Source organism: Triticum urartu, chromosome 1 (genome assembly GCF_003073215.2).
Source record: "Triticum urartu cultivar G1812 chromosome 1, Tu2.1, whole genome shotgun sequence".
NCBI classification, from domain to species: Eukaryota; Viridiplantae; Streptophyta; class Magnoliopsida; order Poales; family Poaceae; genus Triticum; species Triticum urartu.
In genome coordinates, this window is record NC_053022.1 from 546,230,798 (window position 1) to 546,249,039 (window position 18,242).

At 48.0% G+C, this 18,242-nt stretch overlaps 1 pseudogene; it reads right to left on the reverse strand.

The window, feature by feature from the left end:
* Positions 1–1,733: 1,733 nt before the first annotated feature.
* LOC125533106 overlaps positions 1,734–18,242 on the reverse strand; it is a 33,252-nt pseudogene continuing 16,743 nt past the window's right edge.

Below are 18,242 nucleotides of genomic sequence, written 5' to 3' on the forward strand. Positions count from 1 at the left end.
CTTTCACTGCTGCTAGTGCTAGGCCCTGAAGCATGTATGACGAAATCAATACTTGCTCTGTTTAATCTGGATCTGGAGAAGATTTTAACACCTCCATCGAGCGCGCCATCTGCGGCTCACCTCAGCCATCCGATTCCCATCCAATGGCTGCTTACCAATTTACGGTGCTCCTGAGATTCACCCGCCCTGTTTAAATTCCGACAATGAACGTTGTAGCTCTATACTTTACTTTTCAGTTCATTTCTTTACTTTTACCAACTTTTAGGCTATATACAAGCAATGGATCGGAGCAGATAGAGCTCATTTCCTTGTATCTGGATATAAACCCTAGCCGCCATGTGTCTGGCTAGGGTGAAACGCATATCGTTAAGCGACTGAATTAATCCCGATCATCTTTGGGTATACTACCTTTGTACACTAATGTAAGGCATTTTGGTAGTTCGGTTTATGTGTCCAAATCCACTAGATGATTGCGCCTGTGAACTGCATCCATCACATCGCAAAGCCTTTCCTCAAGCAACATTAGAGAGAAACCTAAAATCCACAAATCCTGAGTTCAAGATGAACTATTGAACTACATCCTGCCACAACCTTCTAGGCGCAGGAAGCAAATGGCAAGGAGAGGAGGGAACGCAAGCGGGCAAAGAAGACGGGCCTAAGAGCATATCACCGGCTGGAGGGGCAATGGGTGTGCGTGTGATGTGTAAACAGCTAAGCTGAACCCCCTCTCTCCCTGAACACTTTCTTCCTCCTCAAGACCATCAAATCAGAAATTCCCCACATCCCAGCGTACGTGACTCAAGATGGCAACGGGGCCCCGAAACCCGCGTCCCCGTGGGTTTTTACCCTATTAGGGGACGGGGATGGACATCTTTTCATCCCCGCGGGGCTGTTGTTGGGCACATTATACAACCCGACACGTTTCGTGGGTTTACACCCGTTTCGGTAGTCCCCGAACCCGAAACCCAGCAGTACCCGCGAAATGCAGTTGGGTTGAGCATGAAGAGGAGGATGGGGCTGAGGAAGGACATGCAGTTGGTTCCAAGAGATAGCTCACATCAATTGTTTGGGTTGATTTCAAGAAAGTGAAGGTCCATGGGAGATGGAAGGCACAATGTCTTCATTGTAAGAAGAAACTTGGAGGGGAATCAAAGAATGGGACAAAGCATCTTCATATTCATTTGGCGGCTTGTACTATGAAGAAGGTCCATAGCAATGGTAAAACATTGAGCCAATCTTCTTTGAGGTTCAGTTCTAGTAGCCATGGAACTGAAATCTGACCATCTTTGTTGCTGAAATATGATCATCTTTGTTGCTGAAATGTGGTATCATGATGCCGAAATACACTCTATATATCTGTTGAACCATCTACTATATTTTTTTGTTGAAATTTGATCAAGTTATGCTGCTGAAATGTGCTTGTTTTGCTGCTGAAATGTTATTCTTTGTTGTCACTATGTTTGTTTAAATATTTTGATTTTCTTATGGGTTTCCCGTGGGTTCCCCGAAACCCGATGGGTTTAGGGGACGGGCGGAAAACTAGCCCCGCGCACGGTGATGGGGACGCGGACGGGTTTACGATTTTCTCGTGGGGATGAGTTTGGGAAGGCAAAACCCGATGGGTTTCGTCCCCGTTGGGCAATAACCGATCATCGTGGGTGTCACATCCATATTGCCAGTATATCACACAATAAATCCATAATAATATGCCATTCAACTGTGTGTTCATAATATGACAAGAATCATTCGAGTTATTATTCCAATATAAGCAGTTTTGCGCTGCGTACAAGTACGATTTGAGCAAACATACAACCTACACTCCATGGCCTGGAAGATCACAGGAATGGCCAGCTATGCGCCATGGCTTGGAAGACATACGACCAGCTGCGTGTTGTATTTTAGCTCACAACATCGACAGACCCAAATCCGTTGTCAATGGAAGTCTTCACTGCATCCAGCACAACCTGCGTCTTCCGGGTGATGGCCGGCCACTTGTTCTCAGGCTTGGCGCCGGCGTCTCTGATGCCCTGCACCAGCCTGCAGAACTCCTGGACCATCAGGGCCTCCTGTGGCAGGTCTGTCATGACAACGTGCTTGCTCGGCTGCGGAACCCATCCGTTGCTGAGCTCGGCGAAGTTCGACTTGGAGGCCACGCTGAACGGGCCGGACTTCTCTTCATACGGGATGATGAAGTCGGTGACGTGGAGAGTACCGTCCGTGCCGACGACGGTCAGGTCCATGGTGAGGTTGGTGAGGAACGAGCAGTGGAAGGTGGCCATCTTGCCGTCGGCCCAGTAGAGCGTCGCGCCACAGGCGATGAGCACGCCGGCTTGGTTCTTGACAGGCTCAGGAAGCGCGATCACGTTCTTCGGGAGCTCGTAGTCGACGGCCCACAGGATCGCGCGGATGCAGTACCACCCGGCGTCGCCGAGCGCGCCCAGGGCGTCGAGGTCTGGCTTTACCCTGATGTCATTCTGGAGGAAATCTTCGTTTGCTCGGAAGCTGAACAGACTGTTCACCTGCAGCAACAGAACAAAAAAACATTTGATTTATTTTCACTAACTGTGACAACCGTAGAAGTGTCCACGTTTAACTGAATGCAAACAGCTGTGAAGTTCTATCAAGGAAGGAAACATCACACTGCAGTGGCGAAACACTTGAGGCGCACAGAATGGGAAATAGATCATTTCATAAGCATTTTGGAATCCATTATGTGCTATAGGGTCCTGTGGCCTTACCAAAACTTCTCCCTGCCATAAACCAGGAACCACATCGGTGCTGTTGCTATATGTTCTGCCCAGAGTTATGAAGTTACATCAACAAAGGTAACATCACACTGCTACTGAATGGAAACAGTCATCGTGGAACCTGGTCACCGTAATATTTGTACTGGCTAATCTTAAATTGATGGTCATGATAATGACTTTCAAGGAGTTGTAGAGGACAACTCAGAATGAACAAAAATCTACAGCTCAATCAAGAGAGAAGTCCAAGAAACAGGAAACAAGACATCATTGTCCCCTTCAAGTAAACTAAGCAAGGACAGGTAGATGCTATATTCAATTATTAATCAAGGCTCCGCCAAATTGGTTTTGAGGTACACAATGACGGGTTAGTTCCAATTGCTAGCAACAAAATGTCACTCATCTTCACTGAACTCAATAATTAGGCAACTGATATATCGAAAGCTAGTTGACGTGCTTTGCTTAATAACAGCCTTATCAATTGTCTAATACATAGGATTCGACGAGAAAAGAACTTACGCATAGTTCGGGGGAAGGAGAAAATTGAACAGAGCCTACACCTCAAGTAAGATGATATGGTATCAAGTGCTAGAAACACAATATGATTCACTGCACTTTCATCCTGGTCAATTTGGCAGCTAGATCAGGTAATCATGTGAAGGTAGCTGTCCTATCTTGCCTAATAACGTTTCCATATTTTTTTATTTCATGTCTTTGGTTTTTGCGCACTGTCAGTTTGTCATTTTCCTTTCTGATGTTATGAGCATCCTCCCAATTTTTATCATGATTTATGTTGTCAGTGTGCTTGCTCATTGTCAATAAGCATTTGTTCTCATACCAGATCCCATATTTAAATGATTTTTAGTAAGAATTGTTGCAGGGAAGTTTAAGAACATTAAGTGGCTACAAACAAACGAGATTAGTACTTTGCAATGTAATTTTGCTCAGTAAGTGATACCCCCTCGCACAGAGATTTTGGAACTAAATCATTTTATCTTCCACCACCATGTCTGACAAAAAAATCACATTGTTCAAAAGGCAAAATCATCTCACAGACCAAATTCAGTTTTTTTGTTACCAAGAGGCAATTAACTAGCCCTTGTTGGCTGGATACTACGACAAACTGCAACTAGTTCAGAGTTATCTAGAGAATCTTTTGGCGCTTAAGCAGATGCAATAGAATATTAAGGCAACCTGACAAGATCCACAAATTATTGGTAATGTATCTCCATCTAGGCCGGCTAGAACACAAATGCAATGGACCACATCAACAAGGATAGTAGTATATTTCTCTAGATAGTTGGAGAGCAAAATTATTATCGCAAGAAATCAGTTTGAAAAACTCACAACTCTGACGTCGCCGACGTCGGCGGGGAGGAGCTCGTGCATCTTGGCGGTGCGGGGGTGGTGCATCCACATGGTGGAGTCCATGAACTGGACGCCACTGGCGTCGCAGGCGGCGAGGATGGCGTCGAGGTCGGCGGCGCAGAGCGCGGTGGGCTTCTCGAGGAGCACGTGCTTGCCCCGCGCGGCGGCGGCGGTGGCCCACTGGACGTGGAGGCTGGTGGGGAGCGGGAGGTAGACGGCGTCGACGCCCGGGTCGTCGAGGAGCGCCTCGTAGGAGCCGTGCAGGCGCGCTTCCGCGGGGAGGCCGTTGTCGGCGGCGAAGAGGCGGGCCTTGGCCTCGGAGCGGCTGCCGACGGCGGTCACGGCGCAGGCGGGCGCGGCGAGCAGCATGGCCCGCGCGAGCTTGCGCGCGATAGAGGCGCATCCCATGATGCCGAAACGCACAGGGCGTGGCGGCTGCTCCTCCGGCGCCGGCGCGGCGGACGACATGGCAAGCGGCAGGTGCGCGTGTTGCTTCGGCGCCGGGTGGGCTTTGTGTGTGTGTGTGTGAGCTGCTGGAGCGAGCGCGACGAATGTGTCCAAATGTACAAATGTACAGAAGGCCGCGAGAAAACCAACAGCCCACTCGTTGGCTTAGACTACACATTGGAGTAACTTCAGTGGTAACATATGATCCAACTCAGTAAATTTGTTTTGACAATTGATTTAAGTAGCATAGCTAGTTTTATCCATACTATAGGTAACACCACACATACAAAAACAAGATGAGTCTACAACCTAATAAATAAAGTGTTATATGATACCACATATATATTACTCCTCACTATAAAGGTAGTAACATAGATTAGTAATATATGCATGTTACTAGTCTAAGTTACTACCTACTATGGGTAGTCTTATGAGACTTGATACTACCGTCACCGTTATCCATTTCTGTTGATGGTGAAACTATTAACATATGGTTGCACAACTGGATTCCGTGAGACAATTTCAAGCGACCCATCACGTCTCTAGTTCCTAACCCAGTTGAGAAAGTTGCTGAACTTATTGATGCAACAAGGGCACAATGGAACGAAGTGTTGGTTCGGTCTATGTTTACTCCTTTTGATGTGAATGGGATCTTGAAGATACCCCCTGTGTACACGGATAGTTTCGGATTTCTGGGCATGGCATGAAGAGAATCGAGGTAATTTTACCGTCAGTTCAGCTTACCGCATGATTATGCAAACGAAGCTTAGTAGGAAGGATTGGCTCCAGGAGAACGAAGGCACTTCCAGTGTTAAGGAGAACAAACAATCGAGTGCAATGTGGCATATTCGGGTGCCCTTGAAACTTCATATGTTTGTCTGCCGCTTAGCAAGGCAATCGATGCCTACCGGAGAAGTACTCAACCACCATAATACGGCCGACGAGGATACTTGTTGTTTGTGTGGTGCACGGGGTACATGGATGCACGCTCTCCTCACTTGTCCCATGTCAAGGAGAGGCCGGGCCCTTGCGGTTGAGGAGTTAGTCGAGAAGATCATTGATCACATGGAAGGAAGTCCAAAGGAGTGGCTCTTTGCTCTATATGAAATACTAGAGGCTGACCTTTGCTCGTTTGGTCCTGACCGCATGTGCAATATGGGGAGCTAGGAGGAAGGCCATCCACGAGGACATATTTCAGTCTCCCCATGCGACCCATGGCTTCATCATGAGCTTTTTGTCTGGGCTTCAGATTGTCAACAATAGTGCTCCAAAACCGTTGGTGCTGGCTGCACCGAGGCCCTCATGGTGGCTGCCTCCTGACGCGGGGTGTGCAAAAATTAATGTGGATGCAGCTGTATCAACTCAGGGAAGATATGGAGATGTGGCTGCGATTTGCAGGGATCGTGATGGAGTGTATCTTGGCGCCTCGACGATCATCTTCAGGTACATCACGAACCCTCAAATAGTGGAAACATTGGCAATAAGAAGAGGGAGTTAGCCAGGAATTATGTAAGTTTGGTTTCACGTATCACCTGAGTGCATCTTGCACAGTAATGAAATCTAGTTAATCTAAAAAAAAGTTAGCGTTATTTTCCCTTTACAGCTTAGGTTATGACCAGTTTTTTCCTTTTTTTCTTTTGCTTCAAAAGAGTAGGGATGCATTATGTTGGGTTTCATGTGCGGAAGGTATGTTTTGTATCCTTCCTGCCTCAGCGATGCAAATCATGTGGAGAATTCCATATGTCTCCAGGACTGTCAATACGACCAATCTACATCTTTCCACAAATTAGAACTTCATCGCAAAGTTTCTTTGTAGCTCAGACTACATGAAACCTCTTATCCTCAACCCTCAGCCTTGCTTTGAGATCAGTACTCTTCAATTAACTTACAGCAAGAAGATCTTTCTTTTTTGTTTCTCTAAAATGAAACAACATATGAACTTGAAACTTTGCAGACCGAACAAATATTAGAACGTCAATGTGTGAAAAAACTTTCAGATTTTTTGGTCTGATATAAATATACAAAATGATATTTTGTTTGACTAAAGGTATTATTTTAAGTATTTAAAATGCATAAACATCTGAAAGTTTTTTCCCAGATTGTAGTTAGAATGTATTGTTGTTCTGCAAAATTTGAAGTTCATATGTTGTGTCGTTTGAGAGAAATAAAGAAGACAAATGCGTTTGCACGAATCACGATGCATAAATAGATGGCAAAGGTAAAAGGTATCATGTAGCCTGAGCTACAGAAAACCACACTGGAAAATCGAGTTTCAGAGTCTATCAGCATCTAACCTCCGCCGGCTCTTTCCCAAGATGGAGAGAGCCAGTACATTAGCAAAACAATGGAAATCAATCTAACTAGGATAGAACGTCATAGTATTACATAAGTGGTACTAGTTCATGTGATTATTTGGGTCTTTGTTGCCGTCAGGGAGGATCTTGGCTTCACTGTTGTTGCTTGTCACGCCATCTTCTTTCTTTTTGGGTTCCCAAAAGTATTCCATATATAAATAATATATAAATAAGTATGAAATTGTGAAGTCACTGAGTCTGGCATCAAACCGATAACTGCGCCTGCAAGTGACGACAATAATAAGCTCTTAAAAAGATAAATAGGAAAGAAAAACGATAAAACGAATGTTTGAGACTGACTATATATACCAGTAAGAGTCATGAGGCCTAGGCTCCACATGCGCAGAGAGCTGAGTCATCAGGCGATTAACTTGGAAGCCTTTCCAGGAGAGACTTGGGTACGTGCCTGTCCTTGTCAACTCCACGAGCACATCGAACAACTCGTTTTTCTTCTTCTGGTAATGCATTTCCAGTTCTTCCTGAGCCCCTGTAGTACTAGGTTTCGGCTGCCATACAAGAATGAATGCATATATATTAACATTAGTGAGCATTGGATAAGAACAGTATTACTTGCTTGCTTCAGACAAACGGAGCGGTATATCAGCAGACTATATATTACACTCCTTCCCAAGATCAAGGGAGCGGTGGATCTTAGGGACTTCCGACCGGTCAGCCTCATGCATGGGGCAATAAAGATATTTGACAAGGCAATGGCCGTCAGGTTGGCTACCGAGCTGTCCACACTTGTGGGCATTCACCAGAGCGTTTTCATCACAGGATGGTCGATCCACGATAACTTCATGTTGGTCCAATGCATGGCACGTCGGCTCCATGCCCTTTGGGAACCCACGGTGATGCTCAAGCTTGACATCACGAAGGCCTTCGACACGGTCCAATGGCCTTTCCTCCTTGAGGTCCTACGGACGATGGGCTTTGGCGCGAAGTGGATGGAGTGGGTTTGTGGACTCTTGGCCACCTCATCTATGTGGATTATGGTGAACGGGCATCCCGGCAGGCCCATATACAATGCCAGGGGTATGAGGCAAGGAGCACCTCTCTCGCCGATGCTTTTCATCTTAGCTATGGAGCCGCTACACAAAATGTTTCAGCTGGCGGCATCCCGTGCTATCCTGTCACCGTTGGCAAGATCAGGGATGCAACAACAGCTCTCGATGTTTGCTGACGACGTGATGCTCTTTATCAAACCAAATGACGCTGATTTGCGGGCCAGTGCTTGGATCCTCCATAGCTTCGGTGAGGCATCGGGTCTTGTGGTAAACCTCTCTAAGAGCATGGCATTGCTAATTCGCTGCACTTCAGTTGAAATGGAAAGGGTGGAGGAAATCCTGGGATGTCCGACGGGCTCGTATCCTTGCAAATACCTCGGCCTCCCGCTAACGATAAGAAATCAAACGTTGGCTCAGCTCATGAGACATGTGGATTGCCTTGCGCGAAAGCTGCCAACTTGGAGGGCATCCTCCATGCCAAAGAGTGGCCGCTTACTACTGATCAAATCGGTCCTTTGTGCCACCCCGATACATGCTATGATGGCACTTGACATTCCTCAGAAAGTACTCACGACCATGGTGAAAATATGTCGAGGCTTCCTTTGGTGTGTGCGTGACAGCGCGAATGGTGGACAATGCAGGGTGGCCTTGGAGGCCGTGTGCACGCCAAAGTGGGCGGGAGGCTTGGTCCTTCCAAATCTCCGGTGGCTGAACATCGCCATTCAAGCCCGATGGCTATGGTTCCAACGTACTGATCAATCCCGTTCGTGGGCTGAGTTTCAAATGAAAGTCCCAAAGGAATCAAGGCAGCTCTTCAGGGCTGCGGCAAAAGCTGTGATTGGAAATGGCATGAGCACTCGCTTCTAGGAAGACCGGTGGCTTGCAGGCTTTACGGTCCAGGACATGGCCCCGTTAAAAAACGCCATTGTTGCACCCAGCGCGCGGACATCTCGGACAGTCTACCAGGCAGTCTCAACGGGTGAATGAGCCTTGGACATTGGGCCCAACCTCACGGGCCAACAGTTAAACGAGTACATGCTCCTATGGGGCCAGGTGACCAGTACAATGCTCATGCCGAAGGAGACGGATCACATCAGGTGGAACTGGGAGGCCAACAGGGACTACTCCACGAAATCAGCATACGAGGCCAAATTCGTAGGACGGGAGGTGGAGCCAACAGCAGAATTTACATGGAAGTCCAAGGCCCCACTATCTTGCAGGTTCTTTCTTTGGCTTGTGATGCATAATAGATGTTGGACCTCGGTAGACTTGCTAGGCACGAATTAGATCACCAAGACGCATGCCCCTTCTACAATCAACACGAAGAGACCATCGGTCATCTTCTTTTGGGCGCAAGAGAAGTTTGGTCTATTATTTGCAAAGCACTTGATAGGCCATAGTGGACGCCGAGCCAGAACTCGAGGCTGTGAGACTGGTGCGCCGTCACATCTACTCATGGCCAAGGGGTGAAGGACACGCGTGCAATCTTACTACTCGTGCTATGGGAGATCTGGAAGTACCGAAACGCGATTGTCTTCGATGGTGCCCCCCTCTCTTCGAGGGTGCTCACGAACAGAATTGATACCGAGGGACGTGCATGGAAGCAAGCTGGCATCTTAAAAGGGAATGTAGAGCCTCTCCTCGGAGGGCTAGTCAGGTGGGCTGAGGGGAGAAGTTAGGCTAGAGTGGTTTCCGGCTATGCCGGCGGAGTTGGTCCACATGTATCATTGTAACATGTAACCGCCAACGTGGAGGGGTTCTTGTCCCCCTCTTCCTTTAATATATAGTATGCACACTCGTGCGTATTTAAGAAAAAAAATTTAGACTTATATAAGGATAGCATACAGGGCAGACCAATCGTTGTCTTGGGGTGCCAAATAGCACAATTTGATCTAAATGTCATCATAATCCTAGCAAATACTCCACAATAGCATTAAATTGTTGTATGATTAGCATTAGTATATATATTAGAGTTTAGATCGCACTTTGGTACCCTCATTAGGTCTGCCATTGTTCACATAACATCACCGTGACATCCATCACGTCCACGGCTCGCACACGGCTGCATTGCTGATCCGACAGTGTGGTGCCGTGGCGCCGAATACGTTCGTTCTTTTGGTGTACATATCAAAGAAAGTATATTCTTTTGCAAATAAAAAGAAAAAGAAAGTATGGCTGTGGCCCGGATACGTTCGTTCTTTTGGTGTACATATCAAAGAAAGTACATCCATCTACAGCCGGACTTGTCAAATCCGGCTCCTCAAACGCCCGCAGACGCGCCCGGGCATTGACCGAACACCCCTCAAATGTTGCGCCGTACATTCACATACCATAAATTCCGATCCTCAAATCCATGCAGGTCGATCATACGGTACAAACTGTCTGAATGCCAAAGTTCGAAACAAAGCAAATTAAATCATAGTTCAACAAACCGGACATGGCAAAATCAAATTAATGTCCGAGTGTGACGGATGGCCTCAGATCACTGGCTGGGCGCCTGCTCTGAGCGGAAGGCGTCTTGCTCCAGGCGGAATACGTCCTACTCGTCCTGCTCTGCCTGCATCCGGATAGTCTCCTCCGCCTGCAGCCGGGCTGCTTGCTCCACCTGCATTCGGGCCACCTCCTCCGCTTGCATCCGGGCCACAGCCACCCTCGCCGCCTCGTACTCCCTACGATCGTTATCTCCTTCTTGTCCGCAAGCCACTTCTTCGCATGCTCATCCAAGAGGGTCTCGTCTGCCAACATGATCCTCGCATCTTCCACGTCCCGTGCAAGTTGCAACCTCTCCTTCTCAAGCTCTATGTCACCAAATGTCTTGGCCTTCTCGAGTTCGCATTTGATCGCCGCTTGTTGCTTCTCCAACTCGATCTTCTCCCTCTCAATTTCCAGCTTCTTCTCTGCCCTCTTCCGGTCCCACTCCATCCTTTCCTTTTGCGCATCCAACATGAGCTTGTACCTCTCCTCCTTCTAGTTTTCCCTCACCAAAAAAATGCCCGTCCATGTGGACGACATTTTGGTAGCCGCGGCATCACGAGCGCCACGTGCCTTCTCCCACTTGTTTCCCATGACTTGGCGGTTGTCCTTTGGCACGGTGGCTTTTCCATTCATCATGACAACATCGTCCTCTTCATCGTCCAACCCAATTGATTGGTTGGAGCTTGAGCCATCATTCCTCTTCTTGGCGGACTTGAGGTCGGCCACAAGTTGGTTCCACTTCGGCTTGCCATTCAATATGACCCAACAATGGCTAAAAGCAAATGGCTTCTTCTCCACCTCGTGATACAAAGTGGCCGCCACCGCCGTCTAGCAAACAGTATATGTATGAGCACGAGAATGCAAACACAAGAACCATATGCAATAGACGAAAAGATGAGGCAATCGAGCTTACGTGAGTTGCGACCCCCATCCCACTTTGAGGGCATTTGGTCACTTGTGAATAGTAGCCAACGTACTTGTTCACTTCCATTTGAATGATCCCCCAATGATGTTAGAGAGATGCCACATTGCGAGTGGTCACGATAGGATGCGGCTCCACACACTCCTTTTGATCATGATACTCCTTCCAAATCTTCGTCCAATAGGTGTTCCCCTTTTGCTCGGTGCTGCATATTGGATCCATCGTTGTGGCCAACCAAGCTTTGACCAACAAGATGTCCTCAAATCTTGAGAATGTCAGACCTCTTGCCTTCGGCATCTTGGTCTTCTTCTTCTTCTTGCTCGGATTGGGATCGGATGTTGTCCCAACTTCAAATGCGTGGTGGCCTCCAATTCATACTCCATTTCGGTCGAATCTTCATTGTCATTGATCATGTTCGACAAGAACGCCACCTACATGATTATAGTTTACAAGCATTCATCATGAGCGAAATGAACTAGTGGTCTATGCTAAAATCTGATTGGACAAGAGCAAAGAAAATGCACCGACTCTTGTTCGGTCATTTTGTCAAACATGTCAAGGGCAGCCTGGGCACTGCCAGAGCCCGTGCTCATCCGCGCCTGAACAAGCTGTGGCGAGTTACACACATCGACCGCCGGCATTCGCGTGGTTGCAAAGCTCTCCAGAATGGCCCAGCCGGCGGTTGGATCATCCTCTATCCCAATGCGGTCGGACGACATAATCCGCGTAGGCTCTCAGAAGGAAGGGGTGCAGGGATCCGGGCGCGGAGGAAGAGACAATTGCTTGACCATGTCCAAACCTCCCCGTGACGCCGCCACTGCCTCCCTCTCTCACCGCCGACGTCGTCGCAACTTGTGGGAGACTTTCTCCACCTTGCAAGTCGCAACCGACGAATCGACACCACTGACGGATGAGGTGGGCTGCGTCTTTGTCATGGCGGTGTGGGTCGGGATGGACGAGATATCCGATGGTGGATTGGACCGAAGGTGAGGATTGGGAGCAAGGGTGGAGGACGGTGAGGGTCCGGGCACGTGAATGGTTGGAAGGTGACGGGAGGAGGAGGAAGGCTTTGGTGGATTTGATGCAATTTGGGGTGGGGTCGGGCTGTCGGGTCCGACGTGGCAAGTATGCCCGGGTGCCCCCTTATCCGCCCCATATTTGGCCTTATATGGGGGGTGCCGGTTGATACGTCTCCAACGTATCTATATATTTTTATTGTTCCATGCTACTATATTATCCATCTTGGATGCTTTATATGCATTTTGGTGCTATTTTATATCATTTTTTGGGACTAACCTATTAACCCAGTGCCAAGTGCTAGTTGCTGTTTTTCCTTGTTTTTTATCTTTTACAAAAAATCAATACCAAACGGAGTCCAGACGGAATAAAACTTTACGATGATTTTTCTTAGACCAGAAGACACCTAGGAAGCTTTGGGAGGAGGCTAGAAGGCCCACGAGGAGGCCAAAAGCCCTAGGGGCGCCCTTGGGGGGGGGCAGGCTTGTGGGCCCCTCATAGCTCTTCCAACCCTAATCTTTGCTCCATAAATACCAAAATATTCCCCCTACACCAGAGGGCACACCAAAAATACTTTTCCGCCGCCGCAAGCTTCTGTTCTCATGAGATACCATCTTGGGGCCTTTTCCGGTACTCTGCCGGAGGAGGATTCGATCACGGAGGGCCTCTACATCAACCTTGCCGCCCTTCCGATGATGCGTGAGTAGTGTACCACAAAACTATGGGTCCATAGCTAGTAGCTAGATGGCTTATTCTCTCTCTCTCTCTTTGATCTTCAATACAATGTTTTCCTCGATGTTCTTGGAGATCTATTCGATGTAATCTTCTTTTTGCGGTGTGTTTGTTGAGATCCGACGAATTGTGGGTTTATGATCAGATTATCTATGAATATTATTTGAGTCTTCTCTGAACTCTCTTATGCATGATTAAGATAGCTTTGCATTTCTCTCCGATTTATTGATTTGGTTTGGCCAACTAGATTGATTTTTCTTGCAACGAGAGAGGTGTTTTGTGATGGGTTCAATCTTGTGGTGTCCTTGCCCACTTTTAGTAGGGGTAGCGAGGCACGTATTTTTATTGTTGCCATTAAGAATAAAAAGATGGGGTTTTTACCATATTGATTGGATCTATACCTGTACATCATGTCATCTTGCTTAAGGCGTTACTCCGTTCTTGTTAACTTAATACACTAGATACATGCTAGACATCGGTCGATGTGTTGAGTAATAGTAGTAGATACATGCATGAGTCAGTCTACTTGTCGTGGACGTGATGCCTATATTCATGATCATTGCCTTGGATATCATCATAACTATGCGCATTTCTATCAATTGCTCAATAGTAATTTGTTCACCCATCGTATGTTTTCTTTCAAGAGAGAAGCCTCTGATACGTCCATTTTGCATCATGATTTCCTATTGTTAATTATAATGTTTTATGCATAATAATGCTTCATGGAGTAATTCTAATGCCTTTTCTCTCATAATATGCAAGGGTTATACAAAGAGGGAGAATGCCGGCAGCTGGAATTCTGGACTAGAAAAGGCTACGTCAGAGTTACCTATTCTGCACAACTCCAAATGGCCTGAAAATTTATGGAGAATTATTTTGAAATATATAACAAATACTGGAGCAAATAACTATCGGAAAGGGGCCACCTGGTGAGCACAAGACACCAGGGTGCGCTAGGCCCCCCAGGTGCGCCCTGGTGGGATGTGCTTAGCCCAGCTCATCTCCGGTGCCCATCTTCTGGTATATAGGTCACTTTGACCTAGAAAAAAAATAAGGAGACGACTTTCGGGACGGAGCGCCGCCATCTCGAGGTAGAACTTGGGCAGGAGCACTTTTGCCCTCCGGCGGAGCGATTCCACCGAGGGAACTTTCCTCCCGGAGGGGGAAAATGAAGCCATCGTCATCACCAAAAACCCTCTCATCTTTGGGAGGCCAATCTCCATCAACATATTCAACAACACCATCTCCTCTCAAACCCTAGTTCATCTCTTGTGTTCAATCTTTGTACCGGAACCTCAGATTGGTACTTGTGGGTGACTAGTAGTGTTGATTACTGTTGGGGAACGTAGCAGAAATTCAAAATTTTCCTACGTGTCACCAAGATCTATCTATGGAGAGACTAGCAACGAGGGGAAGGAGAGTGCATCTACATACCCTTGTAGATCGCTAAGCGGAAGCGTTCAAGTGAACGGGGTTGATGGAGTCGTACTCGTCGTGATCCAAATCACCGATGACCAAGTGCCGAACGGACGACACCTCCGCGTTCAACACACGTACAGCCCGGTGGCGTCTCCCATGCCTTGATCCACCAAGGAGAGAGGGAGAGGTTGAGGAAGACTCCATCCAGCAGCAGCACAACGGCGTGGTGGTGGTGGAGGAGCGTGGCAATCCTGCAGGGCTTCGCCAAGCACCACGGGAGAGGAGAAGGACTTAGGAGAGAGGGAGGGGCTGCACCAAAGGCATAAGGGGTGTCTCAAGAGGCCCTCCTACCCTCACTATATATAGGGAGCCCAAGGGGGGGGGTGTGCGCCAGCCCTAGGAGATCCAATCTCCTAGGGGGCGGCGGCCAGGGGAGGTTTCCCTCCCCCCCAAGGCACCTAGGAGGTGCCTTCCCTCCTTGGGACTCTTCCTTAGGGTTCCCCCTTCACCCTAGGCGCATGGGCCATAAGGGAAGTGGCGCCCCAGCCCACTTTGGGCTGGATCCCTTCCCACTTCAGCCCATGGGACCCTCCGGGATAGGTGGCCCCACCCGGTGGGCCCCCGGGACCCTTCCGGTGGTCCCGGTACAATACCGATGACCCTGAAACTTGTCCCGATGGCCGAAATAGGACTTCCTATATATAAATCTTTACCTCCGGACCATTCCGGAACTCCTCGTGACGTCCGGGATCTCATCCGGGACTCCGAACAACATTCGGTAACCACATACAAGCTTCCTTTATAACCCTAGCGTCATCGAACCTTAAGTGTGTAGACCCTACGGGTTCGGGAGACATGCAGACATGACCGAGACGTTCTCCGATCAATAACCAACAGCGGGATCTGGATACCCATGTTGGCTCCCACATGTTCCACGATGATCTCATCGGATGAACCACGATGTCGAGGATTCGATCAATCCCGTATACAATTCCCTTTGTCTATCGGTACGATACTTGCCCGAGATTCGATCGTCGGTATCCCGATACCTTGTTCAATCTTGTTACCGGAAAGTCTCTTTACTCGTTCCGTAACACATCATCCCGTGATCAACTCCTTGGTCACATTGTGCACATTATGATGATGTCCTACCGAGTGGGCCCAGAGATACCTCTCCGTTTACACGGAGTGACAAATCCCAGTCTCGATTCGCGCCAACAACAGACACTTTCGGAGATACCTGTAATGTACCTTTATAGCCACCCAGTTACGTTGTGACGCTTGGCACACCCAAAGCACTCCTACAGTATCCGGGAGTTGCACAATCTTATGGTCTAAGGAAATGATACTTGACATTAGAAAAGCTTTAGCATACGAACTACACGATCTTGTGCTATGCTTAGGATTGGGTCTCGTCCATCACATCATTCTCCTAATGATGTGATCCCGTTATCAATGACATCCAATGTCCATGGTCAGGAAACCGTAACCATCTATTGATCAACGAGCTAGTCAACTAGAGGCTTACTAGGGACATGGTGTTGTCTATGTATCCACACATGTATCTGAGTTTCCTATCAATACAATTCTAGCATGGATAATAAACAATTATCATGAACAAGGAAATATAATAATAACTGATTTATTATTGCCTCTAGGGCATATTTCCAACAATTACATCTTGTAGTTGCTTACTATATGGTTTATTTGGTGGAAGATTATATGTTAAGATCCATTATGCTATTTAATACCCCTCTGATCTTGAGCATGATTATCATTTCTGAGTAGTTAATTTTGTTCTTGAGGTCATGGGAGAAATCTTGTTGCAAGTAATCATGTGAACTTGATATGTGTTCAATATTTTGATGATATGTATGTTGTGATTCCCTTAGTGGTGTCATGTGAACGTCGACTACATGACACTTCACCGTATTTGGCCTTAGGGAATGCATTGTGGAGTAGTTATTAGATGATGAGTTGCTAGTGTCGGTGTCAAAACCGGCGGATCTCGGGTAGGGGGTCCCGAACAGTGCGTCTAAGGTGGATGGTAACAGGAGGCAGGGGACACAATGTTTACCCAGGTTCGGGCCCTCTCGATGGAGGTAATACCCTACTTCCTGCTTGATTGATCTTGATGATATGAGTATTACAAGAGTTGATCTACCACGAGATCGTAGAGGCTAAACCCTAGAAGCTAGCCTATGATTATGGTTGTTGCTGTCCTATGGACTAAACCTTCCGGTTCATATAGACACCGGAGGGGGCTAGGGTTACACTGAGTCAGTTACAAGGGAGGAGATCTACATATCCGGATTGCCAAGCTTGCTTTCCACGCAAAGAAGAGTCCCACCCGGACACGGGACAAAGTCTTCAATCTTGTATCTTCATAATCCAACAGTCCGGCCAAAGGATATAGTCCGGCTGTCCGAGGACCCCCTAATCCAGGACTCCCTCAGTAGCCCCTGAACCAGGCTTCAATGACGATGAGTCCGGCGCGCAGATTGTCTTCGGCATTGCAAGGCGGGTTCTTCTCCAAATTCCGAATACCTGTCGAGTAGTGTTCGGCTTCCCATGAATGTTGCACTCCTTGGCTTCTGTGCCTAATAATGGCTATCCTCCACATGCTGAGCGAATGCGAGAAGTCGGGGCATTTTTACACTTGCCACCCTAACCATGTGAGTAAATCGTCTATTTAAAGAGACGGGGATCCTCAGATTCAGATCACACCATCCTCCCACAGCGAGTATCCATCGGAGCGCGCCCGGAGAAGTCCATCCCATCATGGCCGGCCATCGCAGCTCCTCCTCTCGCTCCCGTAGCCCTAAGCCAAGCAATTGGAAGAAGTGTTCCGTCCCCCACAGCCAATTAGTAGAGTTACAGACCCAGGGGTTTCTCCCTCCAGCGTATATGGTCCCCGTTCGAGCCGGACTTTCCACTTACAACGGCAGGGAGCAAGCGGAGAGCTTTCCCAACCCATCCATGGGGAAGCGGGTATGCCTTGTCCCTTACTTATTAAGGGGGCTTGGATTTCCAATCCATCCGTTCCTTCGCGGGCTCCTGGAGTTCTACGGCCTCCAGCTGCATAACTTTTCTCCCACCTCCATATTACACATCGCTGGCTACGTCGCCCTTTGCGAGCTATTTTTGGGCTGCGAAGCTCATTTCGAGCTATGGAAGAGGCTATTCTGCCTCGTACCCCGTACACAGGAGGGGTCAATATATCAAGTGGGCGGAGCCGAGATATGGCCCATCGCCGGGCCCGGATACCTGTCCGGTACTCCGAAGAAGACATCCGAAGACTGGCCTTCGGAGTGGTTTTATATGTATGACGTCCCCCTTCCGGACCCTATTCGGATGGGCCTTCCTGAGTTCAATAATGCCCCTTTTAAGAAACGCCGCAACTGGCGCCCTCGGAGCCCCCAGGAGGAAGATAACAGAGAGGTCCTTTACCTGATGGGCCGGATAAAAACGCTGGCCAAATCAGGATTGACAATAATTGAGGTTATGTCAATATGTATAATGCGGGGGGTGCAGCCACTTCAATATCGGGGACAACCATGTGGCACTTTAATGGAGAAGACGATGCCACCCGCTGTAGTCATAAGGGACCGGACTCCGTCGCTGCTCTAGCGAAAATACTGTCCGATTTATATAAAGGAGAGGAAGATGAGTTCATCCGCATTAAGCCACAGGATGGATTCTCCATGTACAACCCCCCAAACTGGGTGAGCTGCTACTTTCTATTCCAGATGTCGGT